Here is a 21,339-nt window from a genome sequence, read left to right as displayed (position 1 = left end):
AAGCAACTAGGTATCCGAGTTGGAGTATGTACAAGAGTACAAGCAATATAGTCCAAAATTATGTGCAAAAAATAAAGGCAAATGCTACCCTCAAAGCACATGAAATTATCCAAAAGATCAAAAGATCCTTGTAAAACCATTGATAAAAGCATAGAAGCTCCTCAAATCCATGAAAACCATAGTTAATCATACAAATCAATGCATGCCATCTAATGGACATTAATCATGCCAAAAGAAGCATTAAAATTGGTGGCCAACTCATCAATCCTCGGAGTATATGAACGTGGTGTCATTCAAGCAAAACTCCAAAGTAAGCAAGTGAAACACGTGTGTAGCACTCAATAAAAAAACCCTAGACACAAGTGTTGCCAATGATGCCATAGATACTCTGATGAAGGAATGATGGGAAATTAAGAATCAACCGGATAATTTGAAAGATTGTGATCAGTGATACTATGATTTCATTAAAGGATTGTTTTAAAACTGGTTGAATCTGTGAAAAAGGCAATTTCATATTGGGTGTGTAAGTGGTGTGACTAGTTTTATTTTTGCATAAACATCCAACTAGGGGGCCTGGGAACTCTTTTCCCTGGTACCCGGGACAAAAAAATCAAATTCTAAATTGGATCCCATCACTACAGTGGTTGGGCGGTTGGCTAACCCATGGGATTGGATGGGGTTAGGCTAGACTGATGGATCCATAAATCGAGACTCAATTTCTGTTATTACGATAGATAAAGTAAATCCCGGATAGTAATTGTTCTATGGATAGGAATCAACGGCTGTGCCTCTTGAATGGGGAAAAAAGCGTTGATCCCAATGATCCAAGTGCAAGTTTCTTCCTTGATCTGACCGAGTATCTTTATAGATGCAGTCGGATCAGCTTGATGGTCTTGACTACGTTAGAGTAAAAAGTTATCCTGGTGGAATCGTCCGTGCTTTCCGGGTAAAGGAAGTTTTTCTGGGTTCGGTTTTGGAACAACCGACGAATTAGTCACTTGTCCGGATATCCGTGGGCGAGGCCCCGAGTGTGGGACCCTGGCCCGTGCAAGATGTGCTACTTTCGCTGCTAGCATCCGAATCTGTCGTGTGGTGGGGATAGGGATCTCACAAGAACATTATGGACAGCCATACAATGAATGTTGGAGATGTTAACACAAGAGGCAGGGACAATGAAATGCATGCCTCCAATGCTTTACAGGATGAGCAAGCTCATGTGGTGCACAATACGGAACATGAATATGTGGGACAGCTGTCCCGTGGCAAAGAGAAGATGCAAGAAGAAGAGTCCATAGTTTTGAGGGCTGAATTTACTCTTTTTGAGGGCTGAACTTACTCGTATGCAGGCTCTTCTCCATGCACAACAAGAAGAATTGAATCTCTACCACTGCGAGGACCCATTGGTACATGATCGTTTGAAGGCCAAGAAACTTGAATCTTATATGGATCATGCAATGCCAATGATTGCTCAAGAGTTGCACATGCAATCGAGGGATGCAGCACATGCATACTTGGCTCGTACCGAGGATGCCTATGCAGAAAAGGCAACCATCCCACATGTCTTGTAATCCCCATAGGTTCCCGAACAAGAACTTATGTCTAAGAGGATGAATCTCCATGCTATGGGAGAGGAACAATCAGTGACTTCACTGTTGAGATATCGAGCTCGTCTAGTGAGGCGGTGGCCACTGATGACCCGCCTGGGGGATAGGCCCCACATTTACACCACTGGCATGGTTGGTGAGATCTTGGGTGATATGCGGCCAGTGGGATGACAGGCTGTGTGACAGCTATTCTAGAGACTGGCATAGTTATAGCGCCAGCTCATTTAGTCGGGTTCACACTATAGAGAACCCGTGTATGTATTGGTTGAGTACCTTTCATATTGTGTGTACTCTTATTCTTGTATATGGTGTGTTGAGTGTTGAGTAGAGAAGAAGGAGATTTTCAGCCTCTCACCTTGTGTGTTCTCTATTAGGGTTTTGTGAGTGTGTGTGTGTGCTTGCAAGAGCTCAAGCTCTCTTTCCCCCTGCATCTTTTCATGGTATCAGAGCCTGGTTCGTGCTAAGGGGCTGAGCTGCAAGCAAGAGAACCACAAGAAACGGTACGAGGGTAAGAGCTTCAACTACTCTTCCCTATTGTGTTGGTGACTACACCCTTATCGGGAGCTTTACGGGAGGCACCGGCAACAAACGATCTCCGATTGAGGAGCTTTCTTTGCGGGAGTGAAGCTATAGGGCAACTATATAGTCCTATGGACTGAAATTTTCAGGCCGAAAACGCGTTACGGGCGCGTCTAGACCTCCATTTTTTAGAAAGCAGGCGATTTCGAGCACTGTGGGTGTCATCGATTCTCTGCAGAACTCTGTTTTAAGAACTGCAGGAAGACAGATTGACTGTGCAGACACTGTGGGTGCTGCAAAGAGGTCTACAGTTGCCATTGGGTGTATGTATGCACATTGAAGTCACTGGTTGTGACATTTGAGAGTACTACAGTACTGCTGTGTAGAAAATACAGCATTTGTGCAGAAAAACCAGAGTGCAGTTTCTGGTAAAATTGTGTGTTTGGCAAGATGTCTAATGATGGCATAACACAGATTGTGGCTGAGAAGCTGGATAAGAATAACTTCCATGCTTGGAGGTTCAGGTTGACGAATTTCCTGATGGGAAAAGGCTATTGGGACTATATAGAAGGTGAGCATGAAGAGGCACCGGAGATACCGGATATAAATCCGACTGCTGCAGATGTGAAAGAGTTCAAAGACTGGAACCAAGGAGCCAGGAAGGTTATGTATTGGCTTTCCATTAGTATACAGGACACCATGATTGGGCACATTCAGGATGCCAAGTCCCCCAAGGAGGCGTGGGACACCTTGGTAAAGCTTTATGAAACAAATACCAAGGCACGTAAGATACAGTTGAAGAATGAACTTCATACTGTGGAGAAAAAGAGCATGTCTGTGAATGACTATGCATTGAAGATAAAGGGCATTGTGGAATCCCTTGCATCTATTGGTGTGTCAGTAGATGATGATGACAAGGTGGAAGTCTGTCTACGTGGTCTCGGGCCACAATACAAGGCGTTCAAGACGTCTATTCAGACTCGGGAAAACATTCCCAACTTTACAGAGTTGGTGTCTATGCTGATTATCGAAGAGAAGAACTTGGGTGAAGACCAACAGTCTTCACAAAGCAAAAACAGTTCAGAGCAACAGGCCTTCTACACGAGTTCAGGAAGAGGACGAGGTAGAGGAGGCCGTGGACGCGGTCAAGGAGGTGGCCGAACAGGTAATCAGAATTATGGCCAGCAGCAGCAGCAACAACAACAGTCCCAGAATCAACAACAACAACAACACGCAGGTGGAAGAGGCAAATTCAGAGGCAGGGAGAGTCAAAGAGGCCGTGGAAATTGGTAAAGGCAATATAATGATGCACGTGAATGCTATTATTGTGGTAAGCCTGGACATGTGCAGTCTGAATGTTATAAAAAGCAGGCTGACATGCAAAATGGGAAAGTGCAGCAAAACAACTATGCATCCTCAAGCAGAAATAATGAGGATAATGAAAGGTTGTTTGTTATGCAGCATGTCGTGAATGCCATGTCTGAAAATGTTGATGCAGCACAAAAAGATAATGTATGGTATGTGGATTCAGGCGCTTCGAACCACATGACGAGTCATGGAGAGTGGTTCAAGGAGATGAAAAACCCGGAAAGACCAGGTTTTGTGGAAACAGGGGATGACACAGCTCATCAAATTGCCCACGTTGGAGATGTGCCATTGTCTATGCAGGATGGCAAAGTGAAGTACCTTGCAGATGTACTTCATGTACCGAACATAACAAAGAATCTGGTTTCAGTTGGCCAGATGATTGAGCAGGGTTTGCAGGTTCGGTTTAACCCTGATGGGTGTTATGTTGAAGATTTCAAAGACAAGTGCAGGTTGGTTGCAAAAGGCAACAGAGTGGGCAGAATGTTTACGTTGAATGTAGACATGCCTGAAATGAGTGCTGCGATGTTTGCAAATGGTTCAGGAGTTGTTGCAGACACAGACATATGGCATAAAAGAATTGGACATGTAAATGTGCAGAGATTAAAGTCTATGCAGACAAAAGGAATTGTGACAGGGCTGCCAAAATTTAAAGTGGAAGGTATGCAGAAAATATGTGAAGCATGCCAATTTGGGAAGCAAACAAAGCATGTGTTTCCACGTAACAGATATGTGAGCAGAAATGCACTAGATGTTGTGCATTCAGATGTATGGGGTCCTACGAAGACCATATCTATGGGAGGCTGCAGGTATTATGTGACTTTTATTGATGACCACACAAGGAAAGTGTGGGTATATTTCATGAAGGAGAAGAGTGAGGTGTTCACTCACTTTCAGAATTTCAGAGTTTTGGTTGAAAAGCAAACAGGGAAATATGTAAAGTGCCTAAGGTCAGATGGAGGGGGAGAGTACTTCTCCAATGAGTTCTCTGAATTTTTGAAGAAGAATGGTATTCGGAGACAGTTTACATGCAGATACACTCCTCAGCAAAATGGAGTTGCTGAGCGGAAAAACAGGCACATTGCTGAGATTGCACGAGCATTGATGGAAGAGAAGAATATGCCGCATTGCTATTGGACTAAGGCTGTTTCTACAGCAGTATACATCATGAACAGGACTCCAACTGCAGCCATACATGATGTAACTCCAGAGGAGAGGCTTACTGGCAGAAAACCAGATTTGTCTCATCTGAAAGTTTTTGGATGCATTACCTATGTGCATGTGCCAGATGAGCTGAGAACTAAGCTGGATCCGAAAGCTGAAAAATGTGTGTTTATTGGATATTCCCTTGAGCAAAAGGGATACAGGTGTTATAACCCTGCTACACGTGAGTTGAGGGTAAGCAGGGATGTTGTTTTTGATGAGATGAGCAGCTGGTATGCTGCTGAAAAAGAAGCTGTTGGGGCTGATGTGAGTGGAAGTGTGGTTGCACAGAATGCAGGTCAGCAATCACAGTCTTTGAGTGGACCAGGAGAGTCCTCATCTCGTCCTCATCTAGTGGGTCTGTTGATAGACCATGGAGTGGCAGGCTGCGTCATAATACCAGTCCTCCAAATGTGATTACTACATCACGTAAAGGAAAAGAGAAAGTGGTTGAGCCCCTTGGTATGCGTGACATTTCTGCAGGGCATTCTCATGTTGATGGAGAGTCTAGTGGCTCAGATATGAGCCTTGATGAGGAGCTTGGGATCCCAGCTATGAGAACACCTGGTGTAAAGAAGGCTATGGAGGCCATGCAGATTTGGGTCTATCATTGGATAGACAAGTTGTCATTTTCTGTGACAACATTAGCAGTATACAGTTGGCCAGGAACCCAGTCTTTCATGCTCGTACGAAGCACATAGAGGTCCACTACCACTTCGTCAGAGAGAAGGTCTTGGCAGGAGACCTTGACCTTGTTTATGTCAGCACAGAGAATCAGGTAGCTGACATTTTCACCAAAGCATTGGGTACAGAGAAGCTCCGCAGATTCAGAGCTTCGCTTGGTGTACATGAGATGGAGTTGAGCTCGAGGGGGAGTGTTGAGATATCGAGCTCGTCTAGTGAGGCGGTGGCCACTGATGACCCACCTGGGGGATAGGCCCCACATTTACACCACTGGCATGGTTGGTGAGATCTTGGGTGATATGCGGCCAGTGGGATGACAGGCTATGTGACAGCCATTCTAGAGACTGGCATAGTTATAGCGCCAGCTCATTTAGTCGGGTTCACACTATAGAGAACCCGTGTATGTATTGGTTGAGTACCTTTCATATTGTGTGTACTCTTATTCTTGTATATGGTGTGTTGAGTGTTGAGTAGAGAAGAAGGAGATTTTCAGCCTCTCACCTTGTGTGTTCTCTATTAGGGTTTTGTGAGTGTGTGTGTGTGCTTGCAAGAGCTCAAGCTCTCTTCCCCCCTGCCATGCAGGAATACCTTATGTAGCCCGTGAAGGATACAATGTTTATGGTATTAAGGTCAAAGTGTATGTCAAATGCCATTGCCGGCTGAAAATGTGCATACACAACACATGCAACATGGGCTGCAATTTTCTGTTGGTGTAGGTATTCCGCGTATCTCTCATGCCACTCATGCCTTCGAGTGTGCTCGTTATGGCTGAAAATGCACCAATGCATGTTGAGGGGCCAGCCATGCCTCATGCTTACAGGGCACATGTATCTATGCCTTATGCATCGCCTTTTGCTCCTAAAATGATGTCAGTCATCACAAGGGTTGTTCCCAATGGACAAACATGGGGGAAAACATGTTGAGATGCAACCACATGCATCAAAGTCTCGTGACTTCAAAGCTGGAGACAAATATGTGAAGTTTGATGCGTATCATGGGGAATATGATGCATCAAAGGCACTTGCTTTTATTGCCCAGTTTGATATTACTTTCAGTGATGAGGATTTCACTCAGAAATCCATGATTCGGCATGTAAGATTGTTTATGAAAGGCATTGCTGCCCATTGGTGGCTCACAGAGAAGCTCTCACCGAATCCTGTTAGATCATGGGAAGAGTCCAAGGAGAGGTTCTATGCTCAATTCTTGCCTCCCAATGCATTGAATGAGATAACAATGAAGTGGGATTGGGTGAAGCAAAATGAGGGGGAATCAGTGAATGCATATGTAAAAAAGTTTTGGAAAGTGCTTTTGGAGGTGTCTCCATTTATGCATGTCACCAAGGCAGAAAGGAAGAGAAGGTTTCAATTGGGATTGCAGCCCGTGTACAAAGTGGGACTACAAATGTATCCTGGTCACACCTTACACCGACTAATCGCGGCCGCCACTGCCACCAAGCAATTGGAGCTCAAATTGAGTCGATCCAATAAGGCTAAACCCTCATTTCAAGGCAAAGAGAGGACTGTCTAAAACGTATAAAATAATGGACAGTCACATAAAAAGGACCAAAACCAAGATAAAAATGGTCCACAAGCTGAAAACAACACTACCAAGAAGTGTCCCTTCAAAGTGAGAGACTATGGTCTCATTCCGGAGCAAAAAAAGCAGTATATGAGCGAGGGGAAATGCTTTACTTGTGGTAGCACCGAGCATATTGCAAAGGCATTCCCAAACAAGAAGAAGCGTGATAATGCAAATGCATCAAAGCCTAATGTGCATATGGTTCCGGATGTCCAGGGCAACACTTCACATGATAGCAAAGACATGGTTGTATGTAAAGCTTGGGGACAGCTTAAGGATCAGCCCGCTTTGTTCATGTTTGATGATTGTGCAGCTGAGAACTTCATATCTACACAGATGGCAGCTGCTTTGGGTATTGAAGTGTAGGACATGGGTCCTCAAATTGAAGCAGGTGTTGCCTTTGTTGGTAGAGAAGTGAAGGTCATGCCTATTATTGGCAATTTGCGCATACACATTCAAGGCTATGTGGATCATGAGGATTTTCTTATGGCACCTTTGAATAGCTATGATGTATTGCTTGGAAATCCTTGGCATACACGTATGGATCATGAGGATTTTCTTATGGCGCCTTTGAATGGCTGTGATGTATTGCTTGGAAATCCTTGGCATACACGTATGGATTCGTGCAAGGCTTACAAGACCAACAGGATCATCTTCATGCATAAAGGCCGAGAGCATGTAATTGACGCTGGTGATGAAGAGGATGATACCATTCCCCTTGTATCTCATGTACAAATTAAGAAAGTAATGAAAAAGAGTGTTTTTGCGTATTTGATTTTTGTTCGGGATCATGTTGAGGAAATAATGTACATGTAAACACTCTTAGTAATGATAGGCTGAAATTCTTGCAAGAGTATAATCATTGTTTTGCTGATGAGTTACCAAATGAGTTGCCACCCATACGACCAAAAGATCATGGCATTGATCTTGTGCCATGTAGCTCACCACCTAATAGGCCAGCCTATCGTGTAACTGCATCCCAAAAAGAGGAGATCATGAAGCATGTGAATGAGCTTCTTGAGAAGGGTTTGGTTCAGCCAAGCTCTTCCCCACACCTAATAGGCCAACCTATCGTGTAAGTGCATCCCAAAAAGAGGAGATCATGAAGCAGGTGAATGAGCTTCTTGAGAAGGGTTTGGTTCCCCATATTGTTCACCCGTCCTCTTGGTTCAAAAAAAGGATGGATCCTTTCGTATGTGTGTGGATTATAGAGCTTTGAATAAATCAAGAATCGGTTTTCAATTCCACGCATAGATGACATCCTTGACAAGTTGGATGGATTGTCATGCTTTAGCCGAATTGATATCAAGAGCAGGTATCATCAAGTGCGTATAGTACCTGAGGATGTACATAAAACTGCTTTCAGGACAACATTTGGGCTTTATGAGTATCTTGTTATGCCTTTTGGTCTTACAAATGCTCTGGCTACATTCAATAGAATGATGGATCGCATATTCTGTGGTGGGTACAAGAAATTTACAGGTGTCTTCTTTGATGACATCCTAGTCTTCTCGAAGACCGAAGAAGAGCATAGAGCTCATTTGGCCATTGTTTTTGAAGAACTCCGTAAGCATAAACTCTTCATAAATGCAAAGAAGAGTGAGTTCTTCTTGTCAGAGATACATTATCTTGGGCATATTATGTCCAAAGATGGAGTGCAGATGAATCCTGCAAAGATTGATGCAATTCGGAATTGGCCCGAATTGAGTTCGGTGCATGAGATCCGTAGTTTTCTTGGATTATGCTCTTACTATCGCAGGTTCATTCGTCGGCACTTTGCATGGATTGCTTCTCCTTTTGCATGATTTGACAAAGAAGAAGGCCACATTCAAATGGACTAATGTAGAGAGGGATGCATTTCTCAAATTGAATGGAAACATTACTTTCTTGGGGTTGATTTCACTGTGAAAATAGATCACCAGAGTTTGAGGTATTTTCTTACCCAAACTAAATTGTCAGAGAAGCATATGAGGATGGCCAATTTCCTCTCTATGTTTCATTTTCAGATCTTGCACACCCCAGTAAAGAAGAATGTAGTGGCAGATGCATTGTCAAAAGCCGTATATAGCAGCTATCTCGGTTGCCTCTCATGGAGACTTGTCTGCCATGTGTCATTTATATCATACGGATGCTGATTTTGCCACTATTTGGGCTGATTTGATGGCTGGTCATGCACATGCCTCATATGTGATCAAAGAGGGTTATCTCATGAAAGGTAATTACCTATGTGTGGCATCTGACTTGAGGCAAAAGGTTTTGGATGAGTGCCATGCTCCTCCATATGCTGGTCATAGAGACATAATGCCTACTATACACGTGATTGAGTGGTATTTCTTTTGGCCAGGTATGTGGAAGGACATGAGGCACATGTACGTGCATGTATCACCTATCAAAAGGTGAAATTTGATAGGCAAAAGGCACCAGGTTTGCTTCAGCCATTGCCTATTCCCACGCAGCCATGGGAAAGTATTACAATGGATTTCATTATGGAATTGCCACGGACCCAACTGGGTAATGATGCAATTTGGACAATTGTGACAGGTTTAGCAAGCAAGCTTACTTCTTGCCAATCAAAAAGACCATCAAAGCTAAGCATATGGTTAAAATATATCTTGCACAAGTGTTCAAGTATCATGGAATGCCAAAGTCCATTGTGGGGGATAGAGATCCTAGGACTACAAGTCTCTTTTGGCGAGCCTTATTTGATAACATGGGTACCAAATTAGACTTCTCATTAGCTTATCACCCTCAAACAGATGGGCAAAGTGAGGCTGCAAATTCAGCTATGTTGGATCTCTTGAAATGTTATGTGGTGGATCAGAAGTCTTCTTGGGAGAAGTACTTATCGCTTGCGAAATTTGCATACAACAACATGGTGCATGCATCTACGGGAAAGGCGCCGTTTGAGATTGTTTATGGTAAGGTGGTTTTGCCACCCATCCTTCGCACAAAGGATGAGATATAAAGGGTTTTGATCAGGTGATGCACGGGCTCGCGGTTGCTAGGACACCCATGCATACGTCGAGGAAGAAAAAGAATGACTCTTGTGAATCGAATTTTGATATTGGATCAATAAACTCTATTTGAGGGAGGGGCAGGCCGTTCCGGCTCATTGTGTGTCTCTTGTCAATTCAACAAATTACTTCTTGTATTGAGCATGTATCCATCAAATCTTTAGTGTATTTAGGTGTATTGATTAGCATTGTGTTCAACCAAGTCACACTGCGGGTGGCTTATGATCGGAAAGTTCAAAATTTCTAGCTCACACTTAATGGTCACTGGGACATTTGACACATTCCGACTAATCTGGAAAGTGCTTGTCCCACTTGATATCAGGAAGGAACTTGTGAAACCACTGAATGCCCAATATTAGGTCTGCTCCTACAAGAGAGGCAACCATAAAATCACTTGAATAACTAACTTAGCACCTAGAGCTTCATACTTGACGCTCGTTGTCATTCCTGTGCTAAAACCCTCAACTTGCTTGTCCACCAAAGTTGGGACAAAACGGGCATGCCGAGCGGCCTGTTCTCTCACCACGTCCTCTGTGCTGCCACTGTTAAACAAGACAACAACTCTTTGGCCACCTATGTAGCCAAAGGTCTTGAGCAATTCGTTGTGCCCATACTCCTGGTCATTGAAAGAATGTGCACAAGCGGAAGCAAATAAACATGAGAGAGAGAAAGATTGCAAGCAAGAATAAGAGCTTTATTAGCTTGAGGTTACAAAGTACAAGAGCCAGCAAATAGGGCAATGAAAGATGATTGAATGAATAAAAGAGAGCAACTCTTATATACTTGTGTCCCTTCTTAAAACAAAACTACAAGGCTAAGATACACATACCTCTTTATGTAAATCACCATTCAAGAAGGGAGTCTTGATATCTAACTAATATATATTCCAACCGTCATGTGCTCTACCAGTGTAATAATACACCTAATCATAGTCATACGAGATATGGGTGTAAAGGTCTCGCCATAATCTATGCCCTTCTCTTGAACATAACCCTTTGCTAACAAGCCTTGCCTTGTAGAAATCAATGCCACCACCAGCTTTATGCTTAAGCTTAAAACCCCACTTTGTACCAATGGCCTTTTTACCATAAGGCAAATCTATTACATACAAAGTGTCATTTTTGAGGATTGAGTCATACGTATCGCCTACATCTAATGATCATTTTCTTGTGCTCCTCAAACGAAATAGGTTTCTATTCATTACATATAGTGGCAATGAGAGTATGACCCATAAAAGAATAATATACATAATGATAACCTGCATGTGTCTTGCTAGGTAAAGAAGTAGCTAATTTGGTGGCAATGAGAGTATGACCCATAAAAGAATAATATACATAATGATAACCTGCATGTGTCCTGCTAGGTACAGAAGTAGCTAATTTGTTATCTCACAATGTCTACACCATCCATTTTGGCATACTCTTTTGATACCTATATGGCTGCCCTTCCACTAGATTATCCACCATTGTCTCATGGATAGGATGATCTATGGGCTAAAATCCAAGGTGATTTTCAGCTAATATGGGATGATATACATCACCTTGTTGAGCATTCATTTGCTCCACATATGGCAACCTGACATTATAAAAAGGTAGGAGTGTATCAAAGATGTCGTGTGAGAATACATTTTGCTATTTTTTACATAAAAGCCTCGGTTAAACTAAGTTCTTAACAACAAAGACAACATCTCTATACTCACCAAGATTTGCTTTATGGCCCGATGGTAGAGTGTATATCCTTTTCTTTCTAAGTTGTATCCAATAAAAATACATTTTGCTACCTTATCATCCAGCTTGTGGTAGAGTCTATACCCTTTCCTTTCTGACATGTATCCCACAAAAAATACATTTTATTGCCTTATCATCTACCTTGTGGCCAGACGGTAAAGTCTATACCCTTTTCTTTCTAAGTTGTATCCCACAAAAAATGTATTTTACTGCCTTGTCCTCTTTCTTGTGTTGTGTTGTTATTCAAGCACAAGAGCATAAACAAGATAACTAAAAATATGCAAAGAGGCCACATAGGACTTCTTACCTCCAAGCTTCACAAGGGGTAGTTGAAGGCTAGTAACCATGCAATGTGAAATCTCCATAAGATATATGATCTTCCTTTTAGCCACACCATTCTGTTGAGGTACATAAGGTGCTCTGCATTAATGTTTTATACCTCTTTTGCCATATGTGCATGAAACTCCTTTGACATATACTCCCCTATCGATCGATACAAAGGGTGCCAAATCTATATGCAGACACATCTTGAGTCATAGAAACAAAGTGCCTAAACCATGTAAAAACCTATGATTTTACGTTCAATGGATACAACTAAGTGTGTGTGGAGTAGTCATCAATAAAGGTCACAAAGTAGAGATATCCCCTGTGATTGCAATGATGTTCTCATGGGACTACATACATATGTATAAGTTGTAATTTCTAGATAGCCCTAAACTGATCCACCTTTCAAGAATGATTTTCATTGCGTCTTGCTCAAAATGCACTCCTCACATCAGGGTAAAAAATAAGATGCCTCCATGAATTTATAAGTGTAGGTGGGTTGGTGATTACTCCTCCTTTATAAATCTAAAATTATAGAAAATGGAGTGTGTTTTCAAAACATATCCTAAAATGTCAAAAATTGGGCGAATATTTTTTGAAACCCTTCAAAATGGCCAAAATTTAAGCAAATGTTGTAAGAAATCAAGCGATTTGTTTTTGAAATAACTCCCCAAAATAGCCAATAGGCTAAGATTAGGCCCTATTTTTTTCCTTTCCTCACATACATGGTTTACAAAGGCCTCAAGATTTGGTAACTCTTACACCATCTCTTGCCTTTTAAGACACACCAGACTACAAACATTCAAGTGACCAAAGTGGGCACGACATAGCTCCATGTCACTCATAGCACGATGTCACTCCTCATAGCATGTGCGGCAATCAACTTGTAAGATTTCTACCCCCCAGCTTTTGAGATGTACAGGTGTAAGAACCTTCCCTTCAGTCTCTTGTAATCATCCTCCCTCAGAAATGGAAAAAGGTCTTGTTTTAACCTGTTTTGGCCTTGAGAGAGAAAATGTCTAGAGAGAGGTGATTCAAAATTGAGATATTGCTGGATATAAAAATTCTCCTAATATCTAAAATGAATTCCCCTGAAACAGAAGTTAAAAATGAGCTTTCCAATGTGCATTATGAATTAACCGAATATGTGTATAAGAGACCTTAGCCCAAGGGTCCACATTTTCAGAAATTTTTGGATTAAGGTCCAAATAAGGTTCCAAAGGGCCAATAGGATTAATCCAAGTGTTGGGATGAAAAAAATGCAAAGAGTAAAAGAAAATACCCCAAAAATGAGAAAATTCTCACATAAGATGAAGAGTTGACTGAGTACAAGGTTTATGGTAGTTAAAATTTAAGGTATATTAGTAAAAAAATAGGATATTTTGGTAAAATGAGAAATTTTTGACACCTCAAAAGGAGGGAAAGCCACTTGAGGTAGGCGCCTTTTTTATCATCATTGTTTGGCTTTTTTAATTTAAAAAAAATGTGATATTTTTATCCCCCCTCTCTCCTAATGCAAACTAGATCAAAAAGGGAGCCAAATTGATCCAAATCTTATCCAAATTGGGTCAAACTAAAGCTGAAAACCTCTAGAACCCAGTTGGACTTGGTTAGTAGCCTCCCTAACCTATAAATAGACCCTCATTCCTTTGTATTTTTATCTTTGTGAATTTACATTCCATTATTATCTTCATTTTAGTGTAATTTCTATTATCCCTCTATTTGTCTCTTCTCTTGGGAGCTTTGGAGTTTCTCTATTGTCCATCCTCTCTTGGAGATTACCCTCCCCCTCTTGGTGGCCAAGGACTTGCTTGTGGGCTTCACTTCTAGCCAAATAATCAAGCCAAATTCAAAGGTAAACCTAATTTAATGATTTTTTTTCCAATTCTCTCAATGATTTTCTTCTTCTCAACCCCTCTAAAGCTTGCTTAATTATAGTATTTTTTGTTAATAAATCTCTCTTTTGGAAAGATTAATCATCTTTATGGTTAGATCCTTGGTAGAAGGATGATTCTCAATGATAATATCTTTATCCTAATCAAAACTCTAGGCTTGATAAGCTAGAGAAAGAGATTAGATATTTTCATGATTTTTAATCTAGTAAAAATGATGGTTAATTCTTTTTTGATTATGAGTAAGACAAATCATACTAACTGATTCTAAATTGAAAGAGGGTTATGCTAACATTTTTAGAAATGAGGAATGGTTATTTTAGAATAATCAAGAGATTTATTCATAATTATGCTTATAATTATGATTATAGTTATGCTATATATACATAATTTAATTTTATTCTAAAAGAAGAATTCCTATCATATTTTCATTACAACTTTTCATTTCAAATTAGAAAATTGAACATTTCCAGTAATTGCAGAGAAGCTCTAGCAAAATTTTTCAAAAAAGAGATAAATCTTATTTTTATGCATAATTTTAATAAAGTAAAAAGAGAAATTCCTATCATATTCTAGGCATAGATATTTTTATGCTAAAAGTGGAGTTTTGAGCATTATTCAATAGTCAAAAAAAATAAAGAAGCTTATGCACAAATTTTATAGAATCATTGAATGGATGTAGGAATGATGTGAATGGATGTGAACGGATGTAGGATGATGTGAATGGATGTGATATTATGTGAGTGTATGTGAATGGATGTAAGAATGATGTGAATGGATGTAAATGGATGTGAATGGATGTAGGAATGATGTGAATGGATATAGGAATGATGTGAATGGATGGAAATGGATGTGAATGGATGTAGGAATGATGTGAATGGATATAGGAATGATGTGAATGGATGTAGAAATGATGTGAATGGATGTAGGATGATGTGAATGGATGTGATATGATGTGACTAGATGTGAATGGATGTAGGAATGATGTGAATGGATGTGAATGAATATAGGAATGATGTGAATGGATGTAGGAATGGTGTGAATGGATGTGAATGGATGTAAGTTGATATAGGAATGATGTGACTGGATGTGACTTAATGTAGAAAATGTGGGATAATGAGAAATGACATGGAATAATGAGAAATAACGTGGAATGGGATAATGAGAAATGACGTAGAATAATAAGAAATGACGTGGAATAATGAGAAATGACATAGAATAATGAGAAATGACGTGGAATAATGAGAAATGACATGGAATAAGACGATGAGAAATGATGTGGAATGACAAGAGATGATGAGGAATAATGTGAAAGGATGTGGATGATGAGAAAAGATGGGAATTCTGTTTGGAACTATATTTGTAGATGAAACCTAGTTTTTTAAAGATTGTTTTATGTCAAGAATGCTGCTAGGGAAGCATTTTGACTATCTTGTGAATGAGGTCGTGCGGACCTAACTGAATGAGGTCGTGTGGACCTAAGTGAAAAAGTTGCAACAGCTGACGGAGAGTTAATGAAGGACGTCTCGCGTGGCAAGGTCAGCCGAGGTCGTGACCTACCTCGGTTCGATTTAAATGGTGAGCTTCTGGTACGGGGGATGAGGGACCAAGGAAGTGGGCTATGAGTGAAGCGCTAGGTCACCTGCTAAGGAACCGAGGGTGCTGACCATATAGTGCTCAGGCTCTAGGTCGCCGAAGATACCCACGCGTGCGTCGGGGAAGAAAATGAGTTGGAGTTGTTTTCTGAACATGGGCATGGATCTGGTTGATTGACCTTGTTGGTCTTCAACAGATGACTTCATGGCTCTTTTACATGGATCTTGTTGGTTGATCTTGCTGATCCCCAATTGAGAGTCCATATGGTTTTTATGTGATTAAACTCCTAGCCTTATGGGCTAGAAACTATTGAAAAGGTCCCTGATGAGTAAGCAGGTGGTGAGTGTTCTGGTTGCCAATGATGCCATAGGTATGCTGAGGAACGAATGACAGAAATTGGATTTTATGGTTGAAAAGTGGAAAAGTTAAAAATTGGATCTGGATATTTTGGAGGATTATGATCAGTAATACTATGGTTTCATTACAAGTTTACTTTAAAGACAACTGAATCTATAAAAGGCAATTTCATATTGGGTGCATAAGTGGTGTGTCTAAATTGTATTTTACATGAGTGCCGGCTAGGGGGCCTGGGAACTCTTTTCCCTGGTACCCGGGACAAAACATAACCAAATTTTCATAATGGATTCTATCACTACAGTGGTTGGGCAGTTGGCTAACCCATGGGACTGGATGGGGTTAGGCTGGACTGATGGATCCCTACAATTAAAATTCAATTTTGTTCAAGTTACAATAGTTGAAGTAAACCACGGATAATCCTTGTTCTATGGAAACGAATCAACAATTGTGCCTCTTTGTGACGAGGAAAAAAGCGATGATCTCTATGATCCAAGTGCAAGTTCCTCCCTTGATCCGGCCATGTGATCCGCGGGTTAGGTCGGAATGAAAAAGAGAAGTTCTTTGACTACCTTAGAATAATTCTCCTGGAGGACTAGCCTAGGCTTTCTGGTGATGGATCCCTATAATTAAAATTTAATTTTGTTCAAGTTACAATAGTTGAAGTAAACTACGGATAATCCTTGTTCTATGGAAACAAATCAACGGTTGTGCCTCTTTATGACGAGGAAAAAAGCGATGATCTCTATGATCCAAGTGCAAGTTCCTCCCTTGATCCGGCCATGTGATCCGCAGGTTAGGTCGGAATGAAAAAGGGAAGTTTTTTGACTACCTTAGAATAATTCTCCTGGAGGAATAGCCTAGGCTTTCTGGGCGAGGGAAGTTTTTTTTGGGTTCGGTTTTCGAAGAACCGAGGGATTAGTCTCTTGTCTGGACATTTGTGGGTGAGGCCCCGAGGAGGAAACCCTACCCCGCACGTGAGGTTGCTACTTTCCCTGCTAGCTTCCTGGATTTTGGTGCGCGGAGGGGGTAGGGGTCTCACAAGTGGTATCAGAGCTTAAGAAAGAAAGAAAAAATTTATCAGATATCTATAAACTCAGAAAGAGCATTTACATATTGTATTCTCATTCCTTAAGCTTTATTAATGAATACTTTTAATCGATGAATTGGGTTTTTAGATGGAAATCCACAATTGTGTGGAATCCTTGACTTGCTTGAGGCCTAGATATGATGGTATTTACCTTATAGCTCTAAGGATCATGAGTACCCGTATATACCGCGGTTATAAATTGCAGCTCTTTTTGAATCGAAGACCTTGAAGTTATAAGCAAAAATGCTATCCCAGATGATGAATTCGAATGCTGGTTGATATAATTTTAGAATTCTAGTTAAAAATTGATAAATTGATTTGGATTCTGATTGAAAGATGATGATTTCTGAATTCTGGTTGAAAGAAGAGAAGTTGAATAAAGCCATAATGAGGATGAATGGAGAGAATACCAGTGATGATGATGTTAGTAACTTGGAAGATGATTATGACTTTCAGCAGATCACTATGAGATTAGTGGCTTGTGCTGATAGATTGTTTGCAATTTGACCTTTGACCGAGTAGAACCAATTTAGGAATGACTAATTAAGAGCCTATATAACTGAAATTCTTGTGGGGGATGTTCTGATGATAATTAGAATTTATTGGTCTGATGGACCATTTTTGTGTTAAGGATATGAATGAACTAATTTCTGATGATGAGTTCTGTATGTTCTTCTTATAGAAGGGATCTTTATCCCAGGATTCTGTGAGGGTTGACCAAACTATAAGGAACCCTAGAATCAGTTAGATCTAAAGTTTAATTCCTTTCATATTTGAAGTAATTTTTTCACCTAAGCGTCTTGGTTAAGTTAGAAAAAGGGACTTAACATGGAATTTCATATTAATAGGATCATGGATCAAGGTCGTCATGGTAGAAATGTTAACCCCCAACGCGATAAGGAAGAACTCGACCCGGATGTTTGTAAAGCTCTTCATAAATCTCAGCATGGACCTTTCAAATGTGAAGGGGAGCACTTGGGAGAAACAGTAGAGAAGTGGATCGAAGCTATGGAAGAGTACTTCAATGTCGCTGGCTACAATGAAAAAAGTAAGAAGGCTCTTGCCATAGGATGAAGATTGTAGAAATAGCCAGGGTAGCGTGGAGGAACCACTGTGAGACAAACCATTTGGATTGGAACACCCAAACTTGGAATGATCTCAAAGCTTACCTAAGGAAGAGATTCTGTTCTCCCGGCTTCCTAGAAACAAAGATGAACGAGTTCCTAGAGCTAACCCAGGGAAGCCGAACCACGGAGGAATATCACTAGGCATTTCTCCTCCTCAAATACTCAGGCCAAGTTCATTCGAGGAATGAACGAATCCCTGGATACCTTGGTGAAGAATGCAAAGCCAATTTCTATGGCTAAAGCAATGCGGATGGCGAAGGATTTCACCAAGGCCTTTGATGTCAAGGTCCCATCAAAGCCAATGCCATCATCTTTCAAAAGATTTCTAGCTCCGGAAGGTGATTCTAACTTTTTGCCTCCTAAGAGACAACAAGGTCAAACTCAAGATATGGGAAGTTCCAGAATGGAAGAAAGATCTTTTTCCCAAAACACAATCCCCTGGAATTCAACTTTAGAAGTTCCACCCTTGGAGAAAGGTGGGTTGTTCCTTGGGTCAACTGACGTCCACTTCTCTACTGTTTCTCCCAAGTGCTTTCCTACACCTTTGAAAGATCCAGGCTAAGATTTATGAAGAGCTTTATGAACATCCACCGGGTCGAGCTCTTCCTCATCACGTCGGGGGCTAACATTTCTACCACGACGACCTTGATCCATAATCCTATTAATACAAAAATTCCCTATTAAGTCCCTTTTTCCAACTTAACCAAGACACTGAGGTGAAAAGATTACTTCAAATTTGAAAGGAATTAAACCTTAAATCCAACTGATTCTGGGGTTCCTTATAGTTTGGTCAACCCTCAAAGAATCCTGGGATAAACATACAGAACTCATTATAAAAAATTAGTTCATTCATATCCTTAAAACACAAAAAGTGGTCCATCAAACCAGTAAATTCTAATTATCATCAAAACATCCCCCATGGGAATTTCAGTTATACAGGTTCTTAATTTGTGATTCCTCAATTGCAATTGAGTCTACTGGGTCAAAGGTCAAACTACAAACAATCTATCAGCACAATCCACTAATCTCATAGTGATCTGCTGAAAGTCATAATCGTCTTCCAAGTTACTAACATCATCACTGGGATTCTCTCCATTCATCCTCATTGTGGCTTTATTCAACTTATCTTCTTTCAACTAGAATTTTGAAATCATCATCTTTCAATCAAAATCCAAATCAATTTATTTTTTCTCAACCAGAATTCTAAAATCATATCAACCAACATTCGAATTCATCATCTGGGATAGCATTTTTGCTTATAACTTCAAGGTCTTAGATTCACTCGTATATATTATCAGTAAAAACAGCTGCAGTTATACCCATCGTATATACGGGTAATCATGATCCTTGGAGCTATAAGGTAAATACCACCTTATCTAGGCCTCAAGCAAGTCAGGGATTCCACACAATTGCGGTACTTCCATCTAAAAACCCAATTCATCGATTTAAAAGTCTTTATTAATGAAGCTTAAGGAATGAGAATACAATATGTAAATGCTCTTTCTGAGTTTATAAATTTCTGATAAAATTCATTTGTGGCCTTCACTTCTAGCCAAAGAATCAAGCCAAATTCAAAGGTAAACCTAATTTAATGGTTTTTTTTTCAAATCTCTCAATGATTTTCTTCTTCTCAACCCCTCTAAATCTTGAGAAGCTTTTAAAGCAATGGTTTTTTCTTCAATTCAAGCTTTCCAAAGATTCATAATGTCTAATTAAATTAATATCCTTGGTAGAAGGATAATTCTTGATGATAATCTCTTTATCTTAATCCAAACTCTAAGCTTGACAAGCTAGAGAAAGAGATTAGTTATTTTTATGATTTAAAAAAAGGATGATTAATTCTTTTAGACTTGCTTATGATATAGAAAACTCATATCCTAAATTGAAAGAGGGTTATGCTAACATTTTTAGAAATGAGGAATGGTTATTAATCAAGAGAATTAATCATAATTATGCTTCTAATTATGATTATAATTATGTTATGTATGCATAATTTAATTTTAGTCTAAAAGAGGTGTTTCTATCATATTTTCATTACAAGTATTCAATAAAAAATAGAAAATTGAATATTCTGAGTAACTGCAGTGACGCTATGGTAAAATTTTCCAGAAAAAACATAAATCTTATTTTTATGCATAATTTTAATAAAAAGTAAAAAGAGGAATTCCTATCATATTCTAGCCATAGATATTTTTATGCTAAAAGTGGAGTTTTGAGCATTATTCAATAGTCAGAAAAATAAAGAAGGTTATGCACAAATTTTATAGAATCATTCAATGGATGTGAATGAATCTAGGAATGATGAGAATAGATGTGAATGAATGTAGGAATGATGAGAACGGATGTGAATGGATGTGAATGAATGTAGGAATGATGAGAACGGATGTGAATGAATGTAGGAATGATGAGAACGGATGTGAATGAATGTAGGATTGATGAGAACGGATGTGAATGGATCTAGGAATGATGAGAATAGATGTGAATGGATGTAGGAATAATGAGAATGGATGAGGAGGAATTTGAATTAATGTAGGAATGATGAGAATGGATGAGAAGGAATCTAAATGAATGTAGGAATGATGAGAATGGATGAGAAGGAATCTAAATGAATGTAGTAATGATGAGAATGGATGTAGGAATGATGAGAATGTATGTGAATGGATGTGAATGAATGTAGGAATGATGAGAATGGATGTGAATGGATGTAGGAATGATGAGAATGGATGTGAATGAATCTAGGAATAATGAGAATAGATGTGAATTAATGTAGGAATGATGTGAATGGATGTGAATGAATGTAGGAATGATGAGAATGGATGTGAATAGATGTAAGAAAGAAGTGAATGAATGAGAATGGATGTGAGTGGATGTAAGAATGATGTGAATGAATGATAATAGATGTGAGTAGATGTAAGAATGATGTGAATGGATGTGAATGAATGTAGGAATGATGAGAATGGATGTGAATAGATGTAAGAAAGAAGTGAATGAATGAGAATGGATGTGAGTGGATGTAAGAATGATGTGAATGAATGAGAATGGATGTGAGTGGATGTAAGAATGATGTGAATATATGTGAATGGATATAGGAATGATGTGAATGGATGTGAATGGATATAAGAATAATGTGAATGGATGTAAGAATGATGTGAATAAATGAGAATGGATGTGAGTGGATGTAAGAATGATGTGAACGGATGTGAATGGATATAGGGATGATGTGAATGGATGTAAGAATGATGTGAATAAGTGTGATTGGATG

This window comes from Cibotium barometz, chromosome 2 (genome assembly GCF_041138505.1).
Source record: "Cibotium barometz isolate CiBa-2024 chromosome 2, ASM4113850v1, whole genome shotgun sequence".
Classification (NCBI taxonomy): Eukaryota; Viridiplantae; Streptophyta; class Polypodiopsida; order Cyatheales; family Cibotiaceae; genus Cibotium; species Cibotium barometz.
The sequence above is the reverse complement of the archived record's forward strand: the minus strand, read 5'-3'. Positions refer to the sequence as shown.